Source organism: Limulus polyphemus, unplaced genomic scaffold (genome assembly GCF_000517525.1).
Source record: "Limulus polyphemus unplaced genomic scaffold, Limulus_polyphemus-2.1.2 Scaffold422, whole genome shotgun sequence".
Taxonomy (NCBI): domain Eukaryota; kingdom Metazoa; phylum Arthropoda; class Merostomata; order Xiphosura; family Limulidae; genus Limulus; species Limulus polyphemus.
Genome location: NW_013666032.1, coordinates 159,232 through 166,368, shown reverse-complemented (window position 1 = coordinate 166,368; position 7,137 = coordinate 159,232).

Below are 7,137 nucleotides of genomic sequence, written 5' to 3'. Positions count from 1 at the left end.
CCGACCCTCATGTAGTACTAACCATCAACATTCAAGGACAATCTATCATGGTACGGAAGGGAGGAAGAGGTCTCAGACCTAAATTCCGATCAGGAGAAAGAGGCGAACGAAGATCTTTAGAGTTTGTACAAGGTTCGAACGTTGTTTCAATCACATACGTAGCATTTAGGTTGACAAATAGACAACTGGTCACAAATAAATTGGGGGCTAGGCTTGTCCTAGTAGTAGTAGTAGTTTGAATGCCCGAGGGGTACGTAGTTCGCGCCCCATTGCTACAAAATCGTACTTCGAATTAGAATAGCCCAAGAGTTATCGGTGGATGCCGTTGACCAGATGATATCCCTCTTGCCTATCAGTCAGTTCAAAATTAGAAGAATGCTATATGCAAACTACCCCTTGTTTAGTCTTGCAAAATAATATTTATCCAAACAAATAAGCATGTCGATTGGAGTATTACTATTAAGGCATCAGAATGAAACTGTGCAATTGTATGCACGTAAATTGTATGTGTAACTGATTGCTCATTTATCATCTTTTTTTATTCTTATTTTGCAGACTGTGCTAGACAATGAATTTAACTCGGATTTTCTGAAATTTTGTATTATGTCATTTTTGGTTTCACGAAAATAAGATTAAAGGAAAAATAATTTATCATTTTCAAGTTGCATATACAGAATAAAAGTAAACAGGCTTTTCTCCTTAATGAATGAACTATGCATATGAATTTAGAACTTGGTATTACATCTGTAGGTTAGCAAAATCATCACGAAAATTTCACTTATAGGTTATTAGGATAGGTGTTAATTTATTTAATTAATTCTTCAGAAATAATTACATGTTCTGAAACACACACATCAGATGTATCTGCCAAGATTTTGATTTTAATACTTCTGTTAATTACATGTTCTCAGAAGTATTAAAATCAAAATCTTGGCAGATACATCTGATGTGTGATGTTTCTTAATTACATGTTCTGAAACACACACATCAGATGTATCTGCCAAGATTTTGATTTTAATACTTTTGTTAATTACATGTTCTGAAGCACACACATCAGATGTATCTGCCAAGATTTTGATTTTAATACTTCTGTACTTTTTTGTGATTAAGGCAATATTTTAACAAGGATATTAAGTCAGTGTTATCATCATGATGTACATCAGTTTTTCACAAAAACTTGTAAATTCAGGTCCAATCTCTTTATTTGTCAATAACTTTTGTGTGCACACATTTCACTGTGATTGTATGTAGTTCTTCTTAGATGCACCTAAAACCATTTTTTTTTGTGTGTCTTGCTCTAGTAGTTGTTTTAATATACATTAACATCTTACTTGTAAGTTTCTTATTTCAATAAGTTATTCATTTTTAACTCTATAAATACTGCTTGGGAAACACTTCAAATCTATATTACTCAGCACAGGTAGGGCCTGAGTGGCTGTGACACACAGTACCTACTCTATTTTTATAACCCTCTGTAACTACACGTGTCATTCTAACCCAAGAAGTTTTGATTCCCGTTTCTATTTACTTATACTTCCTGGGGTGCATTTGCATCCCATCTTGTTTTAAATATGTAATGCAACCATTTCTATGAAATAAAGGAAGTTATGGAGCTTCATTTCCAGAATATTTTGGAAGTTATTGGAACATCCTGAGAATGTTCTGGAAATTTTGAAAATATTCTACTGTAGAAACAGTTTTCAAAATTATATAGATAATCCAGTGAGCAACTTCGGTTGTTAATGCATATTGTGTAACAAAGTAGAGACTTTAGTTATGCTGATTCTATTACACACTCTTAGATTAAAAGTCAGACAACTAGTTCGTGTAAAGCCATTATCCAAAGGTTGGGAAAAGAAAATATAGGTAATGTGGAAAAGAAGTGAATAATAAATTATATTAATCAAGTTGAAGAACAATTGGAGAAAGAAAGTGATGCTTCACTTGAACCAGAACCAAAAACATCTGAAGATGAAGTATTACTATGGAGATGGCACCAAGAGATGGTCAAATTGCAAAGAAAATTTGTTTTTATGGTACTGAGGGGTTCTTTGTTGTCAGTTGCCTAAATATATAGTTCAATATAATAGCATTAACAAATACAAACAATGACATCTGTAAAAGAGATGTTAGCTATTGTTTTTTGCAGTATCATCATGATTCTTTTATTTAGTTAATATGAATACAATATTAATTGGTAATGAATTTTTAAAAAATTCATGACCATATGTGTGTATATATACATGCATAAATCTATTTCATCTTATATTAGTATAGGTGGTATAGATATAGTGCAAACTGATGTGGTATATGGAGTATTAGACATTGTTTAACAGGAATGGAGTAGTTAATAAAAAGTAGTTGGTAAAAACTGTGATCTGTGTTATCAAGCAGTAAGCATACATATGTGTATCTATAATTATAAGATTTAGTTTTGATGATTTAACAGTTTTTAAATTTTGTAAGTTAAATGTTGGTATACTTTTTTATTTAATTTAATAGTGTTGTTTGTTTTGTTTTTGTTTTTTAAGTTAAGCACAAAGCTACACAATGGGCTATCTGTGCTCTGCCCACCACGGGTATCGAAACCCGGATTCTAGCGTTGTAAGTCCGCAGACATACCGCTGTGCTACTGGGGGGGCTATTTAATAGTGAAAATGTAGGAAGGTTTTTATATGCTAATAGAAAACACCCAGATAAGAGATAGTTTAGTTTCTAATGATTTATTCTTAAAATTTCTTTTAGGTACTGATCTTTATTTCCCTGTTTTCAGATTTGAGGTATTGACAATGTAAGCATATCTAGTGAAGAACATAGCTAAAGGAAGAGAGCAGGAGCATTCTGAAATTCAAAAGAAAATTCAGGAACAATTGGCCATAATTATTAAATATATATTTGTATTTATCACATGGGATTATTAGTGAGGAAGAAGGACATTTTGAGCTAGCCAGGAAAATGTATCTTTATGATTTGGAAAATATGTGTAAAGTTTTTAGTGGCAGATGTGATTAATTTTGTTGTGTTGGACAGATGTGGAATTATGCTAATAAATTGCAGCACAGATGAAAATAGCAATGTCAGATGTTAAAGCAAATCTTAAAATTCTAACGAGAATTTACAATCAATTTCTGAAAGTAAATACTGATAAGTACCTCTGATGGATGGGTTTGAAATGCTGGTCTCCTGCATAAAACTTGTAATTTTCATATTTAAACAGCACATGGGTTATTCAAGATTGGTTATGTTTTATTCTAATTGTATTTTCAGCTATGTACAATGCTGCCATCTGTTAGTGACTTGAAACAGCTGCTCTACCAACCACACTGAGGTAGGATAAGTGGTTACAAGGTGGATACAGTCACAGTTGTTGATGATGCATGTATAAGGAATAGTAGGAAGTTAATTTGTTTTGAGCAATAGTGTGCACTGACTTGGGTTGAGAATTTTTTGTCAATGAATTAATATTAATTTGTTTTGCATATTTTATAGGAACCGTAAATAAGTTTGTTTTATGACATCCTGGAACAGTGTATGAAGAGTGCTTACATTGTATTTGTAATTGTATACCATTGAGAATTTTATGTTTTACATATATTTAAGGCCCTTTGTGTTTCCTTTTTTATTTGTAGAAGCACTTAAAGAGTACATTGTTTCTACAGTGTCTACATTTAATGTTCTCTCAAAATAGGAGAAAACGTGTTTTTTATATTTAAAAATTTTGAAACCTAACTGAGATTTTTACTAAACATAATTTCTGCATGATCTCTTCTTCCAGAAAGTGAATATTCTATTATTCTGTATTTCATTTTACTGCTTGTTCAGGAATTTTTTTCATTGTACACATACATCACTGAAAATTTGAGTAAAATGAAATGTGGCTATAAAATAGGCAAGTACGTTTCTCGTACATGAATGGTATAGGTTTTAGCTATAGTGTGAAATATTTGATATTTTATTAAAGTCTGTTGTTCAAACAATATTCGTGAGCATTAATAAATCACAGATCAACATGCTACAGCTAGTAAGCACAAACAAAATGATAATAGGTGTATATGTGTGTGTATATGTATTTATATTATATATATTTATAAAGATTATGTAACACTTGTGTTAATCTTAACATCTAAAGTAATGACTGTGAAAAGAGCATCTTGAACTTACTTTTGGTATTTTAAAATAGGTTCTCAGAAAAGAGTGTCAAAATCAGAGGGACAAAATGAGGGTACACAATATGATATGAGAAGAATAAACTGTGCTTTAGTAAGAATTGTAACTGTAGTAGTTAGTCTCATACAGTGATAAGATGACACTGTCTATCACATTTCATCTCTATTCACAAATCTAATATGTGCGTGAAAAAGAAAATTATACCTCAAGAAAAGATATCAATACTCAATTCCACAATGTTCGAAATTTAAACTGTCATATGCCCTCTGCAACCAGTTGTGGAAAGGTAAGTTTTTGTAATGAAATAGAATTATAAAAATGAAACAGGTTACCAGGTGATGAAACAGGTTTTTGTAATGAAATAGAATTATAAAAATGAAACAGGTTACCACAACAAGTGTGAAATATTCAAAATATCAACACCGCCAATGCTATGGCACAAAATAAGATTGATTAGCATGATTTACCACAAACTGAGAACCCAATCATCAGATAAAAAATACCTTAGTTAAATAATACAGTTTATACATTGAAAAATTGAAGAATCTAGAAAGAAAAATTAACAACTATAAATGATGGGCATTGTACAATATCATTGTGGCTCGTTTTTTTATATGAATACAGTTTTAATTTTTAATGAATTTAAAAAATTCATTACTGTATATAACATATATATATATATATATGCATAAATCTTATTTCATCTTACATTGCTTAAATGTTCATTGTCTGTAATATGTTGATTTGTGATACTTCACTGATGCCAAATAATTGTTAACAAAATTCTTGCCATTTTATTACATGGTAAAAGGTATTTGGTTGCGTCATAACTACATTCTGTTTTACCCTAATGTTTAGTAATATATTTATAAGACAAAAAAAAACCTGAAGAAGCTGTGAGGTAGAAAAGTACACAAAAGTAAAAGTTGTACATGTATTGACTGGTGGAATGAAAGTTAATCAGAATAATTGAAGATTGGTGTTTGAGTATGATTTTCAAAAATTGATTATAATATATAGCAATATAAATTTTTGGATAAGTTGTTTTTATATTCTTGTTATATCCTTGTTTCTCAACTTTGTCACAAGAAAACCAGTTCTTTATGTAATAAATTAACCATAATTAAGTTGGGTATTCCAATTCCCAGCCAATCAGAGCTTTTGTTAGATAAATAAAAGCATGAAACAGTTCTCAGAATTAATTTTGTCTCAAATTAGGATGAGCTTATCACTTGAAAATCATACAAAATAAAAGCAGATAATTTTAATAAGATACATCCGTGCACAAAGTTTGAGCCATGAATTTTGGGGGTGTTTCTTTGCTATCAATTTATACTGGATGGTGAAATATATACAGATAGAGGTTGAAAAACATTCCACTCAAACAATGTTGTGTGTCTCACTGTATCCCAAGCATGGAAAATATGACAAATGCATGGATAAACTTTTTGACTTTCTGGGACAAAAACGGCATTCCAAAGAATGGGAATACTTTGGATTCTTTGGTAAGTTGGCAAGCATAAATTAAAAGAAAATCAGGATGACAAAGTAAGAACTTGGCATAAAATAGCCATTTTCAAAATCATATATGCTGAAATACACATAAGAGACATACACATACAAAGGGGAGTTTGAGGTGTGTACATCATAGGATTAGAATTAATGAATACAAGTGTGTATTTGAACATCTGACATTCAGTTCACAGAGTTAAAGCCAAAAAAATGTATAAAAATTAAAGTTTATAGTAAACATTATAATAACCTAAATAACAAGTTTGATTATTTAAAAAATAAAAATTTAGATATAAATGTAAGTATGAAAATATTTAGAAAATATACAAGAAATATAAAATGATATATGTAGCAGTAAAATTATTTAAAAAAGAATTGTTAAGATACTTGCGGATGTGGCAATTGTCTTGTTATCATACGGAATATAAACTGTAGAATACATGTCAAAAACTTGTAACTGGATTATGTTGTTATAATAATTATTAATAAATATTATTATTTCAAGTTCTAAGGTTTTCTACAGTGTATAAGGGTTTAGAAACTGCTGCTAAGGTATTAGCATCATGTCTGGCAAATGAAATTATCTACATAGTACAATACAAGTGTTTATAAAGAGTTATTTTAATTTTGATATGTGGTATATTAAAAGTATTGAATCATTTTACTTCTTCATTATTGAACTTTTTAAAATGAATTAACCTCGAGTGATAGTCAGAGGCTCAAGTACTTAAACTGTTTGAATATAGTGGACCATATTTACCAATTTCGTTTTGATTTTTCTAGCTTAAGGAATTACGTACATAATCACTGTGCATCATTCCTCATGGTTTATGGCAGAAAGAAAAAGTTTAATAATGTTTAAAACTTGTGTTTTGTTTCTCACATGCATTGCCCTTACGAAAAGGAAATTAATATCTTTTGTGACATAATGTTTGATATTTTAATTTACTTGGAATGTTTGGAGATGGTTGCTATGGTTGGAAATAAATGAAAATATAAATGATGAAATGAGTTTTTAATGTTAATTTGTTGATGAAATTAGTTAACCCATTAGTTCATTGTCTTTAATGTTCACACGAAGTGAATGTAACTCATGAGAGATGTTCTTATCTCACATAAAATATTCTATTCAAGACATACGAGTGCCCACAAAATCATTGATGAACACATTATTTTTACACAAAATGAGTGTAATTCACAAGAAATGTTCTTATCTCAGGTACAAATTGTACTAAAGATACATAAATGTCCATTGATAAACACATATTTTTGTACAAAGTGTATAATACCATCCTGTAGCAATACAAGAACAGCAAAAGAAACAAGAAGAACGAGAAAATGAACAAGAAGAGAGATTACTGCAGTTGTTGGAGGAAGAAGAAAAGAAACAAGAAGAGAGACAACAGCAGTTGCAAGAAAACCTGCAACAGTGGCAGCTCGAACAACAAAATAAACAAG